This window comes from Anomaloglossus baeobatrachus, unplaced genomic scaffold (assembly GCF_048569485.1).
Source record: "Anomaloglossus baeobatrachus isolate aAnoBae1 unplaced genomic scaffold, aAnoBae1.hap1 Scaffold_2391, whole genome shotgun sequence".
In the NCBI taxonomy this organism is placed as follows: Eukaryota; Metazoa; Chordata; class Amphibia; order Anura; family Aromobatidae; genus Anomaloglossus; species Anomaloglossus baeobatrachus.
This window is the reverse complement of record NW_027442041.1, coordinates 230,358-253,770: the sequence shown is the minus strand read 5'-3', so window position 1 is coordinate 253,770 and position 23,413 is coordinate 230,358. Positions and strand designations below refer to the sequence as shown.

Here is a 23,413-nt window from a genome sequence, read left to right as displayed (position 1 = left end):
ACAGTGCACAACATGAAGAGACGGAACACTGGCGGCTTGTCACAATGCCCCCCGATGACATCACAATAGCGCTGCTGCCTAGAAAACAAGCTGCGCAGAAGAAGTTGTTCTTTGGGTGGGAGGGTGGGCTAGTGGAAGGAGGGGGCAATCTCTTTTTTTCCCGGGTGGTAGGGGGATGACAGGAGAAGGGAAGCGGGTGGTGAGAAAGGTACAGAGGGCAGGGTTTGGGGGCTGGGAAGGAAAGGGAAAAGATTAGGGTTTGGGGATGATGAAAGGGCTTTCTACGGGTAAGGATGGCAAAGGGTGGCAGTGACGGAAAGTCAGGCAACCTGTCCTGTCCGTCTTTTTGTATCGTGAATTGGAAAGACTGCAAGGGGGAGGGGAGTTGCTTGCGCCCTAAAGGAGGAGTTATTCAGATTCATTGCAGTGGGCGGCGGCTGCAAAACGCACCATTCTTCTTGTTTTTGCTCTGCAAAGCAGCCTTTTCAAGGGTTGGCTTGGGTGACAAAATGTCTTGTGTAGGCGTGGGTTTGTCTCCCTCTCGCTCTCTCTCCCTAAGATGTGTCCGGCATAGGCCAGGGTGCCACTCGAGGCCCAAACCAATTCTGGTTATCGCTTCTCGGCCTTTTGGCTAAGATCAAGTGTAGTATCGTTCGAAAAGGTGGTTTAAGGCTCCGGCCACCTTAGTACAATGATGCAATGCACACTGGAAGGTTGCGCTTGTTAGTACTTTGGGAGGATAGTATATCCATCTAGAGGAAACCATGGCCCTACCAGGATCGAGGCTATTAGACTGAGTAAGTGTGGGGGTTATGGTGCAATGTGCCCCAGGAATGGACACCCTGGAGGGAGTCTGAACTTGCTAGGTTGGGACCCTGGTAAGCCTCAGACTCTGTCGCACGCCGCGCCTTGCCTATTCATACTTTCCAAGCATATTGCCCTATCCCGGCCTTCTGGCTAAGAAGGGAAATTTTTATAATCCCGGTCGGAGGTCCGGTCAGCTTTGGGCTGAGAAACCAACACCCGGTTGGAGGTCCGGGTCAGCTTTGGCTGAGAAACCAACACCCGGTTGGAGGTCCGGTTAGCCTTGGGCTGAGAAACCAACACCCGGTTGGAGGTCCGGTCAGCCTTGGGCTGAGAAACCAACACCGGTTGACGGTCCGGGCAGTCTCGGCTGCGAAACCAACGACTAGTAGCTCCCTACTCCACTTGGGTAAGATGCCTCGGTGGACGCTGGGAGCAACAACAAGGCTCAACCAGGCTTCGGCTTGGGGGAGCACCGAAGATCCCTGACCCTCGCTGTGGCCTTCTGGCTCGGAGGGACGGGGTTGATTTTTGGGGATCCTCTTCTCACGGAGGGGTCCACACGAATCCTAGCCTTTGCACTGTTTTTGGTGTGACTTCGGTCATGCATTTTTGCGGTGCTTTGGAAAGCTTCATTAAATCAAAAAATCTGTTCTTATCAGTTTAATATCTGATACGTCCCCTATCTGGGGACCATATATTAAATGGATTTTTAGAACAGGGAGATGGAAAAAGAGCTTGCTCTGTCCACTCCACGCATTGACCTGGTATTGCAGTACCTCCAGGAACGGTGCACCCCTTCTTAACCCAGTTTCCAAAAGCAGAACTCGATTCACCTGATTCATATTAGCCCGATTAGCGAATTGAAATGAATTTTTATCTAACACACTTTTTACTTGCTTTATTCATCCAAATAGCAAACTCATCACCACTCAACTTCACCAACTCTGCTATGTCCCGTGCAGTATCTTGTTGTCAGTCTAATCTAGATCATGTGTAATTGAATGGAATAGATCCCTTTTGGACAAAGTGGAGTCAGATGCTGCAGTGACCACAGGTGTGAGAGGATCTACAATTGGCATCTGGTGTTATCTCTCTGCTTCCACTCCAAATAAAGTTACCTGTTGTTACCTGAACGTCAAATACTAAGAATGGGCGGCCTATGAAAGAATTAGTACTTTCATTAAGTATACTAAACCGGCTAATTGGGAATAGACAAACTGTAAAAAGCCCTCTGAGAAAGCCCCTCTCTAACCTTTGTTAGTAAGCTTTTCTGTAGCCTGCCTGTTGATGTATTTTCGGTTTGAACAGTGCACAACATGAAGAGACGGAACACTGGCGGCTTGTCACAATGCCCCCCGATGACATCACAATAGCGCTGCTGCCTAGAAAACAAGCTGCGCAGAAGAAGTTGTTCTTTGTGTGGGAGGGTGGGCTAGTGGAAGGAGGGGGCAATCTCTTTTTTTCCCGGGTGGTAGGGGGATGACAGGAGAAGGGAAGCGGGTGGTGAGAAAGGTACAGAGGGCAGGGTTTGGGGGCTGGGAAGGAAAGGGAAAAGATTAGGGTTTGGGGATGATGAAAGGGCTTTCTACGGGTAAGGATGGCAAAGGGTGGCAGTGACGGAAAGTCAGGCAACCTGTCCTGTCCGTCTTTTTGTATCGTGAATTGGAAAGACTGCAAGGGGGAGGGGAGTTGCTTGCGCCCTAAAGGAGGAGTTATTCAGATTCATTGCAGTGGGCGGCGGCTGCAAAACGCACCATTCTTCTTGTTTTTGCTCTGCAAAGCAGCCTTTTCAAGGGTTGGCTTGGGTGACAAAATGTCTTGTGTAGGCGTGGGTTTGTCTCCCTCTCGCTCTCTCTCCCTAAGATGTGTCCGGCATAGGCCAGGGTGCCACTCGAGGCCCAAACCAATTCTGGTTATCGCTTCTCGGCCTTTTGGCTAAGATCAAGTGTAGTCCCTTCATTGGGTTTGCCTTGGTCTTGGCTGGGAGGGGCCCGGGCTTGCACAACCGCCGGCCTCGGGGATTGTTGCGCCTTTTGGTGCTTACGTCCCCTTATGGCTGGAGGTTCCTGGGCTCGGGAGGCGATCACCTGCGGCACTGCGCTTTTGTGTGGTGGCCGATGACCGTTTTCTGAAATTTGCGGATGAAATCTCATCTGTTCTTATCAGTTTAATATCTGATACGTCCCCTATCTGGGGACCATATATTAAATGGATTTTTAGAACAGGGAGATGGAAAAAGAGCTTGCTCTGTCCACTCCACGCATTGACCTGGTATTGCAGTACCTCCAGGAACGGTGCACCCCTTCTTAACCCAGTTTCCAAAAGCAGAACTCGATTCACCTGATTCATATTAGCCCGATTAGCGAATTGAAATGAATTTTTATCTAACACACTTTTTACTTGCTTTATTCATCCAAATAGCAAACTCATCACCACTCAACTTCACCAACTCTGCTATGTCCCGTGCAGTATCTTGTTGTCAGTCTAATCTAGATCATGTGTAATTGAATGGAATAGATCCCTTTTGGACAAAGTGGAGTCAGATGCTGCAGTGACCACAGGTGTGAGAGGATCTACAATTGGCATCTGGTGTTATCTCTCTGCTTCCACTCCAAATAAAGTTACCTGTTGTTACCTGAACGTCAAATACTAAGAATGGGCGGCCTATGAAAGAATTAGTACTTTCATTAAGTATACTAAACCGGCTAATTGGGAATAGACAAACTGTAAAAAGCCCTCTGAGAAAGCCCCTCTCTAACCTTTGTTAGTAAGCTTTTCTGTAGCCTGCCTGTTGATGTATTTTCAGTTTGAACAGTGCACAACATGAAGAGACGGAACACTGGCGGCTTGTCACAATGCCCCCCGATGACATCACAATAGCGCTGCTGCCTAGAAAACAAGCTGCGCAGAAGAAGTTGTTCTTTGGGTGGGAGGGTGGGCTAGTGGAAGGAGGGGGCAATCTCTTTTTTTCCCGGGTGGTAGGGGGATGACAGGAGAAGGGAAGCGGGTGGTGAGAAAGGTACAGAGGGCAGGGTTTGGGGGCTGGGAAGGAAAGGGAAAAGATTAGGGTTTGGGGATGATGAAAGGGCTTTCTACGGGTAAGGATGGCAAAGGGTGGCAGTGACGGAAAGTCAGGCAACCTGTCCTGTCCGTCTTTTTGTATCGTGAATTGGAAAGACTGCAAGGGGGAGGGGAGTTGCTTGCGCCCTAAAGGAGGAGTTATTCAGATTCATTGCAGTGGGCGGCGGCTGCAAAACGCACCATTCTTCTTGTTTTTGCTCTGCAAAGCAGCCTTTTCAAGGGTTGGCTTGGGTGACAAAATGTCTTGTGTAGGCGTGGGTTTGTCTCCCTCTCGCTCTCTCTCCCTAAGATGTGTCCGGCATAGGCCAGGGTGCCACTCGAGGCCCAAACCAATTCTGGTTATCGCTTCTCGGCCTTTTGGCTAAGATCAAGTGTAGTATCTGTTCTTATCAGTTTAATATCTGATACGTCCCCTATCTGGGGACCATATATTAAATGGATTTTTAGAACAGGGAGATGGAAAAAGAGCTTGCTCTGTCCACTCCACGCATTGACCTGGTATTGCAGTACCTCCAGGAACGGTGCACCCCTTCTTAACCCAGTTTCCAAAAGCAGAACTCGATTCACCTGATTCATATTAGCCCGATTAGCGAATTGAAATGAATTTTTATCTAACACACTTTTTACTTGCTTTATTCATCCAAATAGCAAACTCATCACCACTCAACTTCACCAACTCTGCTATGTCCCGTGCAGTATCTTGTTGTCAGTCTAATCTAGATCATGTGTAATTGAATGGAATAGATCCCTTTTGGACAAAGTGGAGTCAGATGCTGCAGTGACCACAGGTGTGAGAGGATCTACAATTGGCATCTGGTGTTATCTCTCTGCTTCCACTCCAAATAAAGTTACCTGTTGTTACCTGAACGTCAAATACTAAGAATGGGCGGCCTATGAAAGAATTAGTACTTTCATTAAGTATACTAAACCGGCTAATTGGGAATAGACAAACTGTAAAAAGCCCTCTGAGAAAGCCCCTCTCTAACCTTTGTTAGTAAGCTTTTCTGTAGCCTGCCTGTTGATGTATTTTCGGTTTGAACAGTGCACAACATGAAGAGACGGAACACTGGCGGCTTGTCACAATGCCCCCCGATGACATCACAATAGCGCTGCTGCCTAGAAAACAAGCTGCGCAGAAGAAGTTGTTCTTTGGGTGGGAGGGTGGGCTAGTGGAAGGAGGGGGCAATCTCTTTTTTTCCCGGGTGGTAGGGGGATGACAGGAGAAGGGAAGCGGGTGGTGAGAAAGGTACAGAGGGCAGGGTTTGGGGGCTGGGAAGGAAAGGGAAAAGATTAGGGTTTGGGGATGATGAAAGGGCTTTCTACGGGTAAGGATGGCAAAGGGTGGCAGTGACGGAAAGTCAGGCAACCTGTCCTGTCCGTCTTTTTGTATCGTGAATTGGAAAGACTGCAAGGGGGAGGGGAGTTGCTTGCGCCCTAAAGGAGGAGTTATTCAGATTCATTGCAGTGGGCGGCGGCTGCAAAACGCACCATTCTTCTTGTTTTTGCTCTGCAAAGCAGCCTTTTCAAGGGTTGGCTTGGGTGACAAAATGTCTTGTGTAGGCGTGGGTTTGTCTCCCTCTCGCTCTCTCTCCCTAAGATGTGTCCGGCATAGGCCAGGGTGCCACTCGAGGCCCAAACCAATTCTGGTTATCGCTTCTCGGCCTTTTGGCTAAGATCAAGTGTAGTCCCTTCATTGGGTTTTCCTTGGTCTTGGCTGGGAGGGGCCCGGGCTTGCACAACTGCCGGCCTCGGGGATTGTTGCGCCTTTTGGTGCTTACGTCCCCTTTTGGCTGGTGGTTCCTGGGCTCGGGAGGCGATCACCCGCGGCACTGTCGCTTTTGTGCGGTGACCGCCGTGCCTTCGGGCGATTCTGTAAATATTGGGTGACTTGTCATCCAAACTCGATGGACCGATTTTGGTATGATCGGATTGTCCCTGATGGGATAGCCAACTTAATAAAAAAAAAATCTGTTCTTATCAGTTTAATATCTGATACGTCCCCTATCTGGGGACCATATATTAAATGGATTTTTAGAACAGGGAGATGGAAAAAGAGCTTGCTCTGTCCACTCCACGCATTGACCTGGTATTGCAGTACCTCCAGGAACGGTGCACCCCTTCTTAACCCAGTTTCCAAAAGCAGAACTCGATTCACCTGATTCATATTAGCCCGATTAGCGAATTGAAATGAATTTTTATCTAACACACTTTTTACTTGCTTTATTCATCCAAATAGCAAACTCATCACCACTCAACTTCACCAACTCTGCTATGTCCCGTGCAGTATCTTGTTGTCAGTCTAATCTAGATCATGTGTAATTGAATGGAATAGATCCCTTTTGGACAAAGTGGAGTCAGATGCTGCAGTGACCACAGGTGTGAGAGGATCTACAATTGGCATCTGGTGTTATCTCTCTGCTTCCACTCCAAATAAAGTTACCTGTTGTTACCTGAACGTCAAATACTAAGAATGGGCGGCCTATGAAAGAATTAGTACTTTCATTAAGTATACTAAACCGGCTAATTGGGAATAGACAAACTGTAAAAAGCCCTCTGAGAAAGCCCCTCTCTAACCTTTGTTAGTAAGCTTTTCTGTAGCCTGCCTGTTGATGTATTTTCGGTTTGAACAGTGCACAACATGAAGAGACGGAACACTGGCGGCTTGTCACAATGCCCCCCGATGACATCACAATAGCGCTGCTGCCTAGAAAACAAGCTGCGCAGAAGAAGTTGTTCTTTGGGTGGGAGGGTGGGCTAGTGGAAGGAGGGGGCAATCTCTTTTTTTCCCGGGTGGTAGGGGGATGACAGGAGAAGGGAAGCGGGTGGTGAGAAAGGTACAGAGGGCAGGGTTTGGGGGCTGGGAAGGAAAGGGAAAAGATTAGGGTTTGGGGATGATGAAAGGGCTTTCTACGGGTAAGGATGGCAAAGGGTGGCAGTGACGGAAAGTCAGGCAACCTGTCCTGTCCGTCTTTTTGTATCGTGAATTGGAAAGACTGCAAGGGGGAGGGGAGTTGCTTGCGCCCTAAAGGAGGAGTTATTCAGATTCATTGCAGTGGGCGGCGGCTGCAAAACGCACCATTCTTCTTGTTTTTGCTCTGCAAAGCAGCCTTTTCAAGGGTTGGCTTGGGTGACAAAATGTCTTGTGTAGGCGTGGGTTTGTCTCCCTCTCGCTCTCTCTCCCTAAGATGTGTCCGGCATAGGCCAGGGTGCCACTCGAGGCCCAAACCAATTCTGGTTATCGCTTCTCGGCCTTTTGGCTAAGATCAAGTGTAGTATCTGTTCTTATCAGTTTAATATCTGATACGTCCCCTATCTGGGGACCATATATTAAATGGATTTTTAGAACAGGGAGATGGAAAAAGAGCTTGCTCTGTCCACTCCACGCATTGACCTGGTATTGCAGTACCTCCAGGAACGGTGCACCCCTTCTTAACCCAGTTTCCAAAAGCAGAACTCGATTCACCTGATTCATATTAGCCCGATTAGCGAATTGAAATGAATTTTTATCTAACACACTTTTTACTTGCTTTATTCATCCAAATAGCAAACTCATCACCACTCAACTTCACCAACTCTGCTATGTCCCGTGCAGTATCTTGTTGTCAGTCTAATCTAGATCATGTGTAATTGAATGGAATAGATCCCTTTTGGACAAAGTGGAGTCAGATGCTGCAGTGACCACAGGTGTGAGAGGATCTACAATTGGCATCTGGTGTTATCTCTCTGCTTCCACTCCAAATAAAGTTACCTGTTGTTACCTGAACGTCAAATACTAAGAATGGGCGGCCTATGAAAGAATTAGTACTTTCATTAAGTATACTAAACCGGCTAATTGGGAATAGACAAACTGTAAAAAGCCCTCTGAGAAAGCCCCTCTCTAACCTTTGTTAGTAAGCTTTTCTGTAGCCTGCCTGTTGATGTATTTTCGGTTTGAACAGTGCACAACATGAAGAGACGGAACACTGGCGGCTTGTCACAATGCCCCCCGATGACATCACAATAGCGCTGCTGCCTAGAAAACAAGCTGCGCAGAAGAAGTTGTTCTTTGGGTGGGAGGGTGGGCTAGTGGAAGGAGGGGGCAATCTCTTTTTTTCCCGGGTGGTAGGGGGATGACAGGAGAAGGGAAGCGGGTGGTGAGAAAGGTACAGAGGGCAGGGTTTGGGGGCTGGGAAGGAAAGGGAAAAGATTAGGGTTTGGGGATGATGAAAGGGCTTTCTACGGGTAAGGATGGCAAAGGGTGGCAGTGACGGAAAGTCAGGCAACCTGTCCTGTCCGTCTTTTTGTATCGTGAATTGGAAAGACTGCAAGGGGGAGGGGAGTTGCTTGCGCCCTAAAGGAGGAGTTATTCAGATTCATTGCAGTGGGCGGCGGCTGCAAAACGCACCATTCTTCTTGTTTTTGCTCTGCAAAGCAGCCTTTTCAAGGGTTGGCTTGGGTGACAAAATGTCTTGTGTAGGCGTGGGTTTGTCTCCCTCTCGCTCTCTCTCCCTAAGATGTGTCCGGCATAGGCCAGGGTGCCACTCGAGGCCCAAACCAATTCTGGTTATCGCTTCTCGGCCTTTTGGCTAAGATCAAGTGTAGTATCTGTTCTTATCAGTTTAATATCTGATACGTCCCCTATCTGGGGACCATATATTAAATGGATTTTTAGAACAGGGAGATGGAAAAAGAGCTTGCTCTGTCCACTCCACGCATTGACCTGGTATTGCAGTACCTCCAGGAACGGTGCACCCCTTCTTAACCCAGTTTCCAAAAGCAGAACTCGATTCACCTGATTCATATTAGCCCGATTAGCGAATTGAAATGAATTTTTATCTAACACACTTTTTACTTGCTTTATTCATCCAAATAGCAAACTCATCACCACTCAACTTCACCAACTCTGCTATGTCCCGTGCAGTATCTTGTTGTCAGTCTAATCTAGATCATGTGTAATTGAATGGAATAGATCCCTTTTGGACAAAGTGGAGTCAGATGCTGCAGTGACCACAGGTGTGAGAGGATCTACAATTGGCATCTGGTGTTATCTCTCTGCTTCCACTCCAAATAAAGTTACCTGTTGTTACCTGAACGTCAAATACTAAGAATGGGCGGCCTATGAAAGAATTAGTACTTTCATTAAGTATACTAAACCGGCTAATTGGGAATAGACAAACTGTAAAAAGCCCTCTGAGAAAGCCCCTCTCTAACCTTTGTTAGTAAGCTTTTCTGTAGCCTGCCTGTTGATGTATTTTCGGTTTGAACAGTGCACAACATGAAGAGACGGAACACTGGCGGCTTGTCACAATGCCCCCCGATGACATCACAATAGCGCTGCTGCCTAGAAAACAAGCTGCGCAGAAGAAGTTGTTCTTTGGGTGGGAGGGTGGGCTAGTGGAAGGAGGGGGCAATCTCTTTTTTTCCCGGGTGGTAGGGGGATGACAGGAGAAGGGAAGCGGGTGGTGAGAAAGGTACAGAGGGCAGGGTTTGGGGGCTGGGAAGGAAAGGGAAAAGATTAGGGTTTGGGGATGATGAAAGGGCTTTCTACGGGTAAGGATGGCAAAGGGTGGCAGTGACGGAAAGTCAGGCAACCTGTCCTGTCCGTCTTTTTGTATCGTGAATTGGAAAGACTGCAAGGGGGAGGGGAGTTGCTTGCGCCCTAAAGGAGGAGTTATTCAGATTCATTGCAGTGGGCGGCGGCTGCAAAACGCACCATTCTTCTTGTTTTTGCTCTGCAAAGCAGCCTTTTCAAGGGTTGGCTTGGGTGACAAAATGTCTTGTGTAGGCGTGGGTTTGTCTCCCTCTCGCTCTCTCTCCCTAAGATGTGTCCGGCATAGGCCAGGGTGCCACTCGAGGCCCAAACCAATTCTGGTTATCGCTTCTCGGCCTTTTGGCTAAGATCAAGTGTAGTATCTGTTCTTATCAGTTTAATATCTGATACGTCCCCTATCTGGGGACCATATATTAAATGGTTTTTTAGAACAGGGAGATGGAAAAAGAGCTTGCTCTGTCCACTCCACGCATTGACCTGGTATTGCAGTACCTCCAGGAACGGTGCACCCCTTCTTAACCCAGTTTCCAAAAGCAGAACTCGATTCACCTGATTCATATTAGCCCGATTAGCGAATTGAAATGAATTTTTATCTAACACACTTTTTACTTGCTTTATTCATCCAAATAGCAAACTCATCACCACTCAACTTCACCAACTCTGCTATGTCCCGTGCAGTATCTTGTTGTCAGTCTAATCTAGATCATGTGTAATTGAATGGAATAGATCCCTTTTGGACAAAGTGGAGTCAGATGCTGCAGTGACCACAGGTGTGAGAGGATCTACAATTGGCATCTGGTGTTATCTCTCTGCTTCCACTCCAAATAAAGTTACCTGTTGTTACCTGAACGTCAAATACTAAGAATGGGCGGCCTATGAAAGAATTAGTACTTTCATTAAGTATACTAAACCGGCTAATTGGGAATAGACAAACTGTAAAAAGCCCTCTGAGAAAGCCCCTCTCTAACCTTTGTTAGTAAGCTTTTCTGTAGCCTGCCTGTTGATGTATTTTCGGTTTGAACAGTGCACAACATGAAGAGACGGAACACTGGCGGCTTGTCACAATGCCCCCCGATGACATCACAATAGCGCTGCTGCCTAGAAAACAAGCTGCGCAGAAGAAGTTGTTCTTTGGGTGGGAGGGTGGGCTAGTGGAAGGAGGGGGCAATCTCTTTTTTTCCCGGGTGGTAGGGGGATGACAGGAGAAGGGAAGCGGGTGGTGAGAAAGGTACAGAGGGCAGGGTTTGGGGGCTGGGAAGGAAAGGGAAAAGATTAGGGTTTGGGGATGATGAAAGGGCTTTCTACGGGTAAGGATGGCAAAGGGTGGCAGTGACGGAAAGTCAGGCAACCTGTCCTGTCCGTCTTTTTGTATCGTGAATTGGAAAGACTGCAAGGGGGAGGGGAGTTGCTTGCGCCCTAAAGGAGGAGTTATTCAGATTCATTGCAGTGGGCGGCGGCTGCAAAACGCACCATTCTTCTTGTTTTTGCTCTGCAAAGCAGCCTTTTCAAGGGTTGGCTTGGGTGACAAAATGTCTTGTGTAGGCGTGGGTTTGTCTCCCTCTCGCTCTCTCTCCCTAAGATGTGTCCGGCATAGGCCAGGGTGCCACTCGAGGCCCAAACCAATTCTGGTTATCGCTTCTCGGCCTTTTGGCTAAGATCAAGTGTAGTATCTGTTCTTATCAGTTTAATATCTGATACGTCCCCTATCTGGGGACCATATATTAAATGGATTTTTAGAACAGGGAGATGGAAAAAGAGCTTGCTCTGTCCACTCCACGCATTGACCTGGTATTGCAGTACCTCCAGGAACGGTGCACCCCTTCTTAACCCAGTTTCCAAAAGCAGAACTCGATTCACCTGATTCATATTAGCCCGATTAGCGAATTGAAATGAATTTTTATCTAACACACTTTTTACTTGCTTTATTCATCCAAATAGCAAACTCATCACCACTCAACTTCACCAACTCTGCTATGTCCCGTGCAGTATCTTGTTGTCAGTCTAATCTAGATCATGTGTAATTGAATGGAATAGATCCCTTTTGGACAAAGTGGAGTCAGATGCTGCAGTGACCACAGGTGTGAGAGGATCTACAATTGGCATCTGGTGTTATCTCTCTGCTTCCACTCCAAATAAAGTTACCTGTTGTTACCTGAACGTCAAATACTAAGAATGGGCGGCCTATGAAAGAATTAGTACTTTCATTAAGTATACTAAACCGGCTAATTGGGAATAGACAAACTGTAAAAAGCCCTCTGAGAAAGCCCCTCTCTAACCTTTGTTAGTAAGCTTTTCTGTAGCCTGCCTGTTGATGTATTTTCGGTTTGAACAGTGCACAACATGAAGAGACGGAACACTGGCGGCTTGTCACAATGCCCCCCGATGACATCACAATAGCGCTGCTGCCTAGAAAACAAGCTGCGCAGAAGAAGTTGTTCTTTGGGTGGGAGGGTGGGCTAGTGGAAGGAGGGGGCAATCTCTTTTTTTCCCGGGTGGTAGGGGGATGACAGGAGAAGGGAAGCGGGTGGTGAGAAAGGTACAGAGGGCAGGGTTTGGGGGCTGGGAAGGAAAGGGAAAAGATTAGGGTTTGGGGATGATGAAAGGGCTTTCTACGGGTAAGGATGGCAAAGGGTGGCAGTGACGGAAAGTCAGGCAACCTGTCCTGTCCGTCTTTTTGTATCGTGAATTGGAAAGACTGCAAGGGGGAGGGGAGTTGCTTGCGCCCTAAAGGAGGAGTTATTCAGATTCATTGCAGTGGGCGGCGGCTGCAAAACGCACCATTCTTCTTGTTTTTGCTCTGCAAAGCAGCCTTTTCAAGGGTTGGCTTGGGTGACAAAATGTCTTGTGTAGGCGTGGGTTTGTCTCCCTCTCGCTCTCTCTCCCTAAGATGTGTCCGGCATAGGCCAGGGTGCCACTCGAGGCCCAAACCAATTCTGGTTATCGCTTCTCGGCCTTTTGGCTAAGATCAAGTGTAGTCCCTTCATTGGGTTTGCCTTGGTCTTGGCTGGGAGGGGCCCGGGCTTGCACAACCGCCGGCCTTGGGGATTGTTGCGCCTTTTGGTGCTTACGTCCCCCTTTTGGCTGGTGGTTCCGGGGCTCGGGAGGCGATCACCCAGGCACTGCGCTTTTGTGTGGTGGCCTGCTGGCCTTCGGGGCTATCTTGATTCTGAAAATTGCGGATGAAATCTCATCTGTTCTTATCAGTTTAATATCTGATACGTCCCCTATCTGGGGACCATATATTAAATGGATTTTTAGAACAGGGAGATGGAAAAAGAGCTTGCTCTGTCCACTCCACGCATTGACCTGGTATTGCAGTACCTCCAGGAACGGTGCACCCCTTCTTAACCCAGTTTCCAAAAGCAGAACTCGATTCACCTGATTCATATTAGCCCGATTAGCGAATTGAAATGAATTTTTATCTAACACACTTTTTACTTGCTTTATTCATCCAAATAGCAAACTCATCACCACTCAACTTCACCAACTCTGCTATGTCCCGTGCAGTATCTTGTTGTCAGTCTAATCTAGATCATGTGTAATTGAATGGAATAGATCCCTTTTGGACAAAGTGGAGTCAGATGCTGCAGTGACCACAGGTGTGAGAGGATCTACAATTGGCATCTGGTGTTATCTCTCTGCTTCCACTCCAAATAAAGTTACCTGTTGTTACCTGAACGTCAAATACTAAGAATGGGCGGCCTATGAAAGAATTAGTACTTTCATTAAGTATACTAAACCGGCTAATTGGGAATAGACAAACTGTAAAAAGCCCTCTGAGAAAGCCCCTCTCTAACCTTTGTTAGTAAGCTTTTCTGTAGCCTGCCTGTTGATGTATTTTCGGTTTGAACAGTGCACAACATGAAGAGACGGAACACTGGCGGCTTGTCACAATGCCCCCCGATGACATCACAATAGCGCTGCTGCCTAGAAAACAAGCTGCGCAGAAGAAGTTGTTCTTTGGGTGGGAGGGTGGGCTAGTGGAAGGAGGGGGCAATCTCTTTTTTTCCCGGGTGGTAGGGGGATGACAGGAGAAGGGAAGCGGGTGGTGAGAAAGGTACAGAGGGCAGGGTTTGGGGGCTGGGAAGGAAAGGGAAAAGATTAGGGTTTGGGGATGATGAAAGGGCTTTCTACGGGTAAGGATGGCAAAGGGTGGCAGTGACGGAAAGTCAGGCAACCTGTCCTGTCCGTCTTTTTGTATCGTGAATTGGAAAGACTGCAAGGGGGAGGGGAGTTGCTTGCGCCCTAAAGGAGGAGTTATTCAGATTCATTGCAGTGGGCGGCGGCTGCAAAACGCACCATTCTTCTTGTTTTTGCTCTGCAAAGCAGCCTTTTCAAGGGTTGGCTTGGGTGACAAAATGTCTTGTGTAGGCGTGGGTTTGTCTCCCTCTCGCTCTCTCTCCCTAAGATGTGTCCGGCATAGGCCAGGGTGCCACTCGAGGCCCAAACCAATTCTGGTTATCGCTTCTCGGCCTTTTGGCTAAGATCAAGTGTAGTATCTGTTCTTATCAGTTTAATATCTGATACGTCCCCTATCTGGGGACCATATATTAAATGGATTTTTAGAACAGGGAGATGGAAAAAGAGCTTGCTCTGTCCACTCCACGCATTGACCTGGTATTGCAGTACCTCCAGGAACGGTGCACCCCTTCTTAACCCAGTTTCCAAAAGCAGAACTCGATTCACCTGATTCATATTAGCCCGATTAGCGAATTGAAATGAATTTTTATCTAACACACTTTTTACTTGCTTTATTCATCCAAATAGCAAACTCATCACCACTCAACTTCACCAACTCTGCTATGTCCCGTGCAGTATCTTGTTGTCAGTCTAATCTAGATCATGTGTAATTGAATGGAATAGATCCCTTTTGGACAAAGTGGAGTCAGATGCTGCAGTGACCACAGGTGTGAGAGGATCTACAATTGGCATCTGGTGTTATCTCTCTGCTTCCACTCCAAATAAAGTTACCTGTTGTTACCTGAACGTCAAATACTAAGAATGGGCGGCCTATGAAAGAATTAGTACTTTCATTAAGTATACTAAACCGGCTAATTGGGAATAGACAAACTGTAAAAAGCCCTCTGAGAAAGCCCCTCTCTAACCTTTGTTAGTAAGCTTTTCTGTAGCCTGCCTGTTGATGTATTTTCGGTTTGAACAGTGCACAACATGAAGAGACGGAACACTGGCGGCTTGTCACAATGCCCCCCGATGACATCACAATAGCGCTGCTGCCTAGAAAACAAGCTGCGCAGAAGAAGTTGTTCTTTGGGTGGGAGGGTGGGCTAGTGGAAGGAGGGGGCAATCTCTTTTTTTCCCGGGTGGTAGGGGGATGACAGGAGAAGGGAAGCGGGTGGTGAGAAAGGTACAGAGGGCAGGGTTTGGGGGCTGGGAAGGAAAGGGAAAAGATTAGGGTTTGGGGATGATGAAAGGGCTTTCTACGGGTAAGGATGGCAAAGGGTGGCAGTGACGGAAAGTCAGGCAACCTGTCCTGTCCGTCTTTTTGTATCGTGAATTGGAAAGACTGCAAGGGGGAGGGGAGTTGCTTGCGCCCTAAAGGAGGAGTTATTCAGATTCATTGCAGTGGGCGGCGGCTGCAAAACGCACCATTCTTCTTGTTTTTGCTCTGCAAAGCAGCCTTTTCAAGGGTTGGCTTGGGTGACAAAATGTCTTGTGTAGGCGTGGGTTTGTCTCCCTCTCGCTCTCTCTCCCTAAGATGTGTCCGGCATAGGCCAGGGTGCCACTCGAGGCCCAAACCAATTCTGGTTATCGCTTCTCGGCCTTTTGGCTAAGATCAAGTGTAGGATCTGTTCTTATCAGTTTAATATCTGATACGTCCCCTATCTGGGGACCATATATTAAATGGATTTTTAGAACAGGGAGATGGAAAAAGAGCTTGCTCTGTCCACTCCACGCATTGACCTGGTATTGCAGTACCTCCAGGAACGGTGCACCCCTTCTTAACCCAGTTTCCAAAAGCAGAACTCGATTCACCTGATTCATATTAGCCCGATTAGCGAATTGAAATGAATTTTTATCTAACACACTTTTTACTTGCTTTATTCATCCAAATAGCAAACTCATCACCACTCAACTTCACCAACTCTGCTATGTCCCGTGCAGTATCTTGTTGTCAGTCTAATCTAGATCATGTGTAATTGAATGGAATAGATCCCTTTTGGACAAAGTGGAGTCAGATGCTGCAGTGACCACAGGTGTGAGAGGATCTACAATTGGCATCTGGTGTTATCTCTCTGCTTCCACTCCAAATAAAGTTACCTGTTGTTACCTGAACGTCAAATACTAAGAATGGGCGGCCTATGAAAGAATTAGTACTTTCATTAAGTATACTAAACCGGCTAATTGGGAATAGACAAACTGTAAAAAGCCCTCTGAGAAAGCCCCTCTCTAACCTTTGTTAGTAAGCTTTTCTGTAGCCTGCCTGTTGATGTATTTTCGGTTTGAACAGTGCACAACATGAAGAGACGGAACACTGGCGGCTTGTCACAATGCCCCCCGATGACATCACAATAGCGCTGCTGCCTAGAAAACAAGCTGCGCAGAAGAAGTTGTTCTTTGGGTGGGAGGGTGGGCTAGTGGAAGGAGGGGGCAATCTCTTTTTTTCCCGGGTGGTAGGGGGATGACAGGAGAAGGGAAGCGGGTGGTGAGAAAGGTACAGAGGGCAGGGTTTGGGGGCTGGGAAGGAAAGGGAAAAGATTAGGGTTTGGGGATGATGAAAGGGCTTTCTACGGGTAAGGATGGCAAAGGGTGGCAGTGACGGAAAGTCAGGCAACCTGTCCTGTCCGTCTTTTTGTATCGTGAATTGGAAAGACTGCAAGGGGGAGGGGAGTTGCTTGCGCCCTAAAGGAGGAGTTATTCAGATTCATTGCAGTGGGCGGCGGCTGCAAAACGCACCATTCTTCTTGTTTTTGCTCTGCAAAGCAGCCTTTTCAAGGGTTGGCTTGGGTGACAAAATGTCTTGTGTAGGCGTGGGTTTGTCTCCCTCTCGCTCTCTCTCCCTAAGATGTGTCCGGCATAGGCCAGGGTGCCACTCGAGGCCCAAACCAATTCTGGTTATCGCTTCTCGGCCTTTTGGCTAAGATCAAGTGTAGTATCTGTTCTTATCAGTTTAATATCTGATACGTCCCCTATCTGGGGACCATATATTAAATGGATTTTTAGAACAGGGAGATGGAAAAAGAGCTTGCTCTGTCCACTCCACGCATTGACCTGGTATTGCAGTACCTCCAGGAACGGTGCACCCCTTCTTAACCCAGTTTCCAAAAGCAGAACTCGATTCACCTGATTCATATTAGCCCGATTAGCGAATTGAAATGAATTTTTATCTAACACACTTTTTACTTGCTTTATTCATCCAAATAGCAAACTCATCACCACTCAACTTCACCAACTCTGCTATGTCCCGTGCAGTATCTTGTTGTCAGTCTAATCTAGATCATGTGTAATTGAATGGAATAGATCCCTTTTGGACAAAGTGGAGTCAGATGCTGCAGTGACCACAGGTGTGAGAGGATCTACAATTGGCATCTGGTGTTATCTCTCTGCTTCCACTCCAAATAAAGTTACCTGTTGTTACCTGAACGTCAAATACTAAGAATGGGCGGCCTATGAAAGAATTAGTACTTTCATTAAGTATACTAAACCGGCTAATTGGGAATAGACAAACTGTAAAAAGCCCTCTGAGAAAGCCCCTCTCTAACCTTTGTTAGTAAGCTTTTCTGTAGCCTGCCTGTTGATGTATTTTCGGTTTGAACAGTGCACAACATGAAGAGACGGAACACTGGCGGCTTGTCACAATGCCCCCCGATGACATCACAATAGCGCTGCTGCCTAGAAAACAAGCTGCGCAGAAGAAGTTGTTCTTTGGGTGGGAGGGTGGGCTAGTGGAAGGAGGGGGCAATCTCTTTTTTTCCCGGGTGGTAGGGGGATGACAGGAGAAGGGAAGCGGGTGGTGAGAAAGGTACAGAGGGCAGGGTTTGGGGGCTGGGAAGGAAAGGGAAAAGATTAGGGTTTGGGGATGATGAAAGGGCTTTCTACGGGTAAGGATGGCAAAGGGTGGCAGTGACGGAAAGTCAGGCAACCTGTCCTGTCCGTCTTTTTGTATCGTGAATTGGAAAGACTGCAAGGGGGAGGGGAGTTGCTTGCGCCCTAAAGGAGGAGTTATTCAGATTCATTGCAGTGGGCGGCGGCTGCAAAACGCACCATTCTTCTTGTTTTTGCTCTGCAAAGCAGCCTTTTCAAGGGTTGGCTTGGGTGACAAAATGTCTTGTGTAGGCGTGGGTTTGTCTCCCTCTCGCTCTCTCTCCCTAAGATGTGTCCGGCATAGGCCAGGGTGCCACTCGAGGCCCAAACCAATTCTGGTTATCGCTTCTCGGCCTTTTGGCTAAGATCAAGTGTAGTATCTGTTCTTATCAGTTTAATATCTGATACGTCCCCTATCTGGGGACCATATATTAAATGGATTTTTAGAACAGGGAGATGGAAAAAGAGCTTGCTCTGTCCACTCCACGCATTGACCTGGTATTGCAGTACCTCCAGGAACGGTGCACCCCTTCTTAACCCAGTTTCCAAAAGCAGAACTCGATTCACCTGATTCATATTAGCCCGATTAGCGAATTGAAATGAATTTTTATCTAACACACTTTTTACTTGCTTTATTCATCCAAATAGCAAACTCATCACCACTCAACTTCACCAACTCTGCTATGTCCCGTGCAGTATCTTGTTGTCAGTCTAATCTAGATCATGTGTAATTGAATGGAATAGATCCCTTTTGGACAAAGTGGAGTCAGATGCTGCAGTGACCACAGGTGTGAGAGGATCTACAATTGGCATCTGGTGTTATCTCTCTGCTTCCACTCCAAATAAAGTTACCTGTTGTTACCTGAACGTCAAATACTAAGAATGGGCGGCCTATGAAAGAATTAGTACTTTCATTAAGTATACTAAACCGGCTAATTGGGAATAGACAAACTGTAAAAAGCCCTCTGAGAAAGCCCCTCTCTAACCTTTGTTAGTAAGCTTTTCTGTAGCCTGCCTGTTGATGTATTTTCGGTTTGAACAGTGCACAACATGAAGAGACGGAACACTGGCGGCTTGTCACAATGCCCCCCGATGACATCACAATAGCGCTGCTGCCTAGAAAACAAGCTGCGCAGAAGAAGTTGTTCTTTGGGTGGGAGGGTGGGCTAGTGGAAGGAGGGGGCAATCTCTTTTTTTCCCGGGTGGTAGGGGGATGACAGGAGAAGGGAAGCGGGTGGTGAGAAAGGTACAGAGGGCAGGGTTTGGGGGCTGGGAAGGAAAGGGAAAAGATTAGGGTTTGGGGATGATGAAAGGGCTTTCTACGGGTAAGGATGGCAAAGGGTGGCAGTGACGGAAAGTCAGGCAACCTGTCCTGTCCGTCTTTTTGTATCGTGAATTGGAAAGACTGCAAGGGGGAGGGGAGTTGCTTGCGCCCTAAAGGAGGAGTTATTCAGATTCATTGCAGTGGGCGGCGGCTGCAAAACGCACCATTCTTCTTGTTTTTGCTCTGCAAAGCAGCCTTTTCAAGGGTTGGCTTGGGTGACAAAATGTCTTGTGTAGGCGTGGGTTTGTCTCCCTCTCGCTCTCTCTCCCTAAGATGTGTCCGGCATAGGCCAGGGTGCCACTCGAGGCCCAAACCAATTCTGGTTATCGCTTCTCGGCCTTTTGGCTAAGATCAAGTGTAGTATCTGTTCTTATCAGTTTAATATCTGATACGTCCCCTATCTGGGGACCATATATTAAATGGATTTTTAGAACAGGGAGATGGAAAAAGAGCTTGCTCTGTCCACTCCACGCATTGACCTGGTATTGCAGTACCTCCAGGAACGGTGCACCCCTTCTTAACCCAGTTTCCAAAAGCAGAACTCGATTCACCTGATTCATATTAGCCCGATTAGCGAATTGAAATGAATTTTTATCTAACACACTTTTTACTTGCTTTATTCATCCAAATAGCAAACTCATCACCACTCAACTTCACCAACTCTGCTATGTCCCGTGCAGTATCTTGTTGTCAGTCTAATCTAGATCATGTGTAATTGAATGGAATAGATCCCTTTTGGACAAAGTGGAGTCAGATGCTGCAGTGACCACAGGTGTGAGAGGATCTACAATTGGCATCTGGTGTTATCTCTCTGCTTCCACTCCAAATAAAGTTACCTGTTGTTACCTGAACGTCAAATACTAAGAATGGGCGGCCTATGAAAGAATTAGTACTTTCATTAAGTATACTAAACCGGCTAATTGGGAATAGACAAACTGTAAAAAGCCCTCTGAGAAAGCCCCTCTCTAACCTTTGTTAGTAAGCTTTTCTGTAGCCTGCCTGTTGATGTATTTTCGGTTTGAACAGTGCACAACATGAAGAGACGGAACACTGGCGGCTTGTCACAATGCCCCCCGATGACATCACAATAGCGCTGCTGCCTAGAAAACAAGCTGCGCAGAAGAAGTTGTTCTTTGGGTGGGAGGGTGGGCTAGTGGAAGGAGGGGGCAATCTCTTTTTTTCCCGGGTGGTAGGGGGATGACAGGAGAAGGGAAGCGGGTGGTGAGAAAGGTACAGAGGGCAGGGTTTGGGGGCTGGGAAGGAAAGGGAAAAGATTAGGGTTTGGGGATGATGAAAGGGCTTTCTACGGGTAAGGATGGCAAAGGGTGGCAGTGACGGAAAGTCAGGCAACCTGTCCTGTCCGTCTTTTTGTATCGTGAATTGGAAAGACTGCAAGGGGGAGGGGAGTTGCTTGCGCCCTAAAGGAGGAGTTATTCAGATTCATTGCAGTGGGCGGCGGCTGCAAAACGCACCATTCTTCTTGTTTTTGCTCTGCAAAGCAGCCTTTTCAAGGGTTGGCTTGGGTGACAAAATGTCTTGTGTAGGCGTGGGTTTGTCTCCCTCTCGCTCTCTCTCCCTAAGATGTGTCCGGCATAGGCCAGGGTGCCACTCGAGGCCCAAACCAATTCTGGTTATCGCTTCTCGGCCTTTTGGCTAAGATCAAGTGTAGTATCTGTTCTTATCAGTTTAATATCTGATACGTCCCCTATCTGGGGACCATATATTAAATGGTTTTTTAGAACAGGGAGATGGAAAAAGAGCTTGCTCTGTCCACTCCACGCATTGACCTGGTATTGCAGTACCTCCAGGAACGGTGCACCCCTTCTTAACCCAGTTTCCAAAAGCAGAACTCGATTCACCTGATTCATATTAGCCCGATTAGCGAATTGAAATGAATTTTTATCTAACACACTTTTTACTTGCTTTATTCATCCAAATAGCAAACTCATCACCACTCAACTTCACCAACTCTGCTATGTCCCGTGCAGTATCTTGTTGTCAGTCTAATCTAGATCATGTGTAATTGAATGGAATAGATCCCTTTTGGACAAAGTGGAGTCAGATGCTGCAGTGACCACAGGTGTGAGAGGATCTACAATTGGCATCTGGTGTTATCTCTCTGCTTCCACTCCAAATAAAGTTACCTGTTGTTACCTGAACGTCAAATACTAAGAATGGGCGGCCTATGAAAGAATTAGTACTTTCATTAAGTATACTAAACCGGCTAATTGGGAATAGACAAACTGTAAAAAGCCCTCTGAGAAAGCCCCTCTCTAACCTTTGTTAGTAAGCTTTTCTGTAGCCTGCCTGTTGATGTATTTTCGGTTTGAACAGTGCACAACATGAAGAGACGGAACACTGGCGGCTTGTCACAATGCCCCCCGATGACATCACAATAGCGCTGCTGCCTAGAAAACAAGCTGCGCAGAAGAAGTTGTTCTTTGGGTGGGAGGGTGGGCTAGTGGAAGGAGGGGGCAATCTCTTTTTTTCCCGGGTGGTAGGGGGATGACAGGAGAAGGGAAGCGGGTGGTGAGAAAGGTACAGAGGGCAGGGTTTGGGGGCTGGGAAGGAAAGGGAAAAGATTAGGGTTTGGGGATGATGAAAGGGCTTTCTACGGGTAAGGATGGCAAAGGGTGGCAGTGACGGAAAGTCAGGCAACCTGTCCTGTCCGTCTTTTTGTATCGTGAATTGGAAAGACTGCAAGGGGGAGGGGAGTTGCTTGCGCCCTAAAGGAGGAGTTATTCAGATTCATTGCAGTGGGCGGCGGCTGCAAAACGCACCATTCTTCTTGTTTTTGCTCTGCAAAGCAGCCTTTTCAAGGGTTGGCTTGGGTGACAAAATGTCTTGTGTAGGCGTGGGTTTGTCTCCCTCTCGCTCTCTCTCCCTAAGATGTGTCCGGCATAGGCCAGGGTGCCACTCGAGGCCCAAACCAATTCTGGTTATCGCTTCTCGGCCTTTTGGCTAAGATCAAGTGTAGTATCTGTTCTTATCAGTTTAATATCTGATACGTCCCCTATCTGGGGACCATATATTAAATGGATTTTTAGAACAGGGAGATGGAAAAAGAGCTTGCTCTGTCCACTCCACGCATTGACCTGGTATTGCAGTACCTCCAGGAACGGTGCACCCCTTCTTAACCCAGTTTCCAAAAGCAGAACTCGATTCACCTGATTCATATTAGCCCGATTAGCGAATTGAAATGAATTTTTATCTAACACACTTTTTACTTGCTTTATTCATCCAAATAGCAAACTCATCACCACTCAACTTCACCAACTCTGCTATGTCCCGTGCAGTATCTTGTTGTCAGTCTAATCTAGATCATGTGTAATTGAATGGAATAGATCCCTTTTGGACAAAGTGGAGTCAGATGCTGCAGTGACCACAGGTGTGAGAGGATCTACAATTGGCATCTGGTGTTATCTCTCTGCTTCCACTCCAAATAAAGTTACCTGTTGTTACCTGAACGTCAAATACTAAGAATGGGCGGCCTATGAAAGAATTAGTACTTTCATTAAGTATACTAAACCGGCTAATTGGGAATAGACAAACTGTAAAAAGCCCTCTGAGAAAGCCCCTCTCTAACCTTTGTTAGTAAGCTTTTCTGTAGCCTGCCTGTTGATGTATTTTCGGTTTGAACAGTGCACAACATGAAGAGACGGAACACTGGCGGCTTGTCACAATGCCCCCCGATGACATCACAATAGCGCTGCTGCCTAGAAAACAAGCTGCGCAGAAGAAGTTGTTCTTTGGGTGGGAGGGTGGGCTAGTGGAAGGAGGGGGCAATCTCTTTTTTTCCCGGGTGGTAGGGGGATGACAGGAGAAGGGAAGCGGGTGGTGAGAAAGGTACAGAGGGCAGGGTTTGGGGGCTGGGAAGGAAAGGGAAAAGATTAGGGTTTGGGGATGATGAAAGGGCTTTCTACGGGTAAGGATGGCAAAGGGTGGCAGTGACGGAAAGTCAGGCAACCTGTCCTGTCCGTCTTTTTGTATCGTGAATTGGAAAGACTGCAAGGGGGAGGGGAGTTGCTTGCGCCCTAAAGGAGGAGTTATTCAGATTCATTGCAGTGGGCGGCGGCTGCAAAACGCACCATTCTTCTTGTTTTTGCTCTGCAAAGCAGCCTTTTCAAGGGTTGGCTTGGGTGACAAAATGTCTTGTGTAGGCGTGGGTTTGTCTCCCTCTCGCTCTCTCTCCCTAAGATGTGTCCGGCATAGGCCAGGGTGCCACTCGAGGCCCAAACCAATTCTGGTTATCGCTTCTCGGCCTTTTGGCTAAGATCAAGTGTAGTATCTGTTCTTATCAGTTTAATATCTGATACGTCCCCTATCTGGGGACCATATATTAAATGGATTTTTAGAACAGGGAGATGGAAAAAGAGCTTGCTCTGTCCACTCCACGCATTGACCTGGTATTGCAGTACCTCCAGGAACGGTGCACCCCTTCTTAACCCAGTTTCCAAAAGCAGAACTCGATTCACCTGATTCATATTAGCCCGATTAGCGAATTGAAATGAATTTTTATCTAACACACTTTTTACTTGCTTTATTCATCCAAATAGCAAACTCATCACCACTCAACTTCACCAACTCTGCTATGTCCCGTGCAGTATCTTGTTGTCAGTCTAATCTAG

The 23,413-nt window shown here is 47.4% G+C and overlaps 16 non-coding genes and 3 pseudogenes across 16 annotated transcripts; all 19 read left to right on the top strand.

Moving 5' to 3' along the window:
- The first annotated feature begins 611 nt into the window (after positions 1-611).
- On the top strand, positions 612-753 carry LOC142261857 (U2 spliceosomal RNA; annotated as a pseudogene).
- A 655-nt stretch (positions 754-1,408) lies between these two features.
- Positions 1,409-1,605, top strand: LOC142261833 (U2 spliceosomal RNA). Its single transcript, XR_012729369.1, has one exon. It is a non-coding gene; the product is annotated as a U2 spliceosomal RNA (small nuclear RNA).
- A 1,322-nt stretch (positions 1,606-2,927) lies between these two features.
- On the top strand, positions 2,928-3,112 carry LOC142261838 (U2 spliceosomal RNA). Its single transcript, XR_012729374.1, has one exon. It is a non-coding gene; the product is annotated as a U2 spliceosomal RNA (small nuclear RNA).
- Positions 3,113-4,229: 1,117 nt separating this feature from the next.
- LOC142261802 (U2 spliceosomal RNA) lies at positions 4,230-4,420 on the top strand. Its single transcript, XR_012729342.1, has one exon. It is a non-coding gene; the product is annotated as a U2 spliceosomal RNA (small nuclear RNA).
- Positions 4,421-5,537: 1,117 nt separating this feature from the next.
- On the top strand, positions 5,538-5,679 carry LOC142261858 (U2 spliceosomal RNA; annotated as a pseudogene).
- A 156-nt stretch (positions 5,680-5,835) lies between these two features.
- On the top strand, positions 5,836-6,008 carry LOC142261849 (U2 spliceosomal RNA; annotated as a pseudogene).
- Positions 6,009-7,125: 1,117 nt separating this feature from the next.
- Positions 7,126-7,316, top strand: LOC142261801 (U2 spliceosomal RNA). The gene has a single exon (XR_012729341.1). It is a non-coding gene; the product is annotated as a U2 spliceosomal RNA (small nuclear RNA).
- A 1,117-nt stretch (positions 7,317-8,433) lies between these two features.
- On the top strand, positions 8,434-8,624 carry LOC142261800 (U2 spliceosomal RNA). Its single transcript, XR_012729340.1, has one exon. It is a non-coding gene; the product is annotated as a U2 spliceosomal RNA (small nuclear RNA).
- Positions 8,625-9,741: 1,117 nt separating this feature from the next.
- LOC142261819 (U2 spliceosomal RNA) lies at positions 9,742-9,932 on the top strand. Its single transcript, XR_012729357.1, has one exon. It is a non-coding gene; the product is annotated as a U2 spliceosomal RNA (small nuclear RNA).
- Positions 9,933-11,049: 1,117 nt separating this feature from the next.
- On the top strand, positions 11,050-11,240 carry LOC142261799 (U2 spliceosomal RNA). Its single transcript, XR_012729339.1, has one exon. It is a non-coding gene; the product is annotated as a U2 spliceosomal RNA (small nuclear RNA).
- A 1,337-nt stretch (positions 11,241-12,577) lies between these two features.
- On the top strand, positions 12,578-12,761 carry LOC142261845 (U2 spliceosomal RNA). The gene has a single exon (XR_012729380.1). It is a non-coding gene; the product is annotated as a U2 spliceosomal RNA (small nuclear RNA).
- A 1,117-nt stretch (positions 12,762-13,878) lies between these two features.
- Positions 13,879-14,069, top strand: LOC142261798 (U2 spliceosomal RNA). The gene has a single exon (XR_012729338.1). It is a non-coding gene; the product is annotated as a U2 spliceosomal RNA (small nuclear RNA).
- Positions 14,070-15,186: 1,117 nt separating this feature from the next.
- On the top strand, positions 15,187-15,377 carry LOC142261822 (U2 spliceosomal RNA). The gene has a single exon (XR_012729360.1). It is a non-coding gene; the product is annotated as a U2 spliceosomal RNA (small nuclear RNA).
- A 1,117-nt stretch (positions 15,378-16,494) lies between these two features.
- LOC142261797 (U2 spliceosomal RNA) lies at positions 16,495-16,685 on the top strand. Its single transcript, XR_012729337.1, has one exon. It is a non-coding gene; the product is annotated as a U2 spliceosomal RNA (small nuclear RNA).
- A 1,117-nt stretch (positions 16,686-17,802) lies between these two features.
- LOC142261795 (U2 spliceosomal RNA) lies at positions 17,803-17,993 on the top strand. The gene has a single exon (XR_012729336.1). It is a non-coding gene; the product is annotated as a U2 spliceosomal RNA (small nuclear RNA).
- Positions 17,994-19,110: 1,117 nt separating this feature from the next.
- On the top strand, positions 19,111-19,301 carry LOC142261794 (U2 spliceosomal RNA). The gene has a single exon (XR_012729335.1). It is a non-coding gene; the product is annotated as a U2 spliceosomal RNA (small nuclear RNA).
- A 1,117-nt stretch (positions 19,302-20,418) lies between these two features.
- On the top strand, positions 20,419-20,609 carry LOC142261816 (U2 spliceosomal RNA). Its single transcript, XR_012729355.1, has one exon. It is a non-coding gene; the product is annotated as a U2 spliceosomal RNA (small nuclear RNA).
- A 1,117-nt stretch (positions 20,610-21,726) lies between these two features.
- On the top strand, positions 21,727-21,917 carry LOC142261793 (U2 spliceosomal RNA). The gene has a single exon (XR_012729334.1). It is a non-coding gene; the product is annotated as a U2 spliceosomal RNA (small nuclear RNA).
- Positions 21,918-23,034: 1,117 nt separating this feature from the next.
- On the top strand, positions 23,035-23,225 carry LOC142261791 (U2 spliceosomal RNA). Its single transcript, XR_012729332.1, has one exon. It is a non-coding gene; the product is annotated as a U2 spliceosomal RNA (small nuclear RNA).
- Positions 23,226-23,413: the final 188 nt, after the last annotated feature.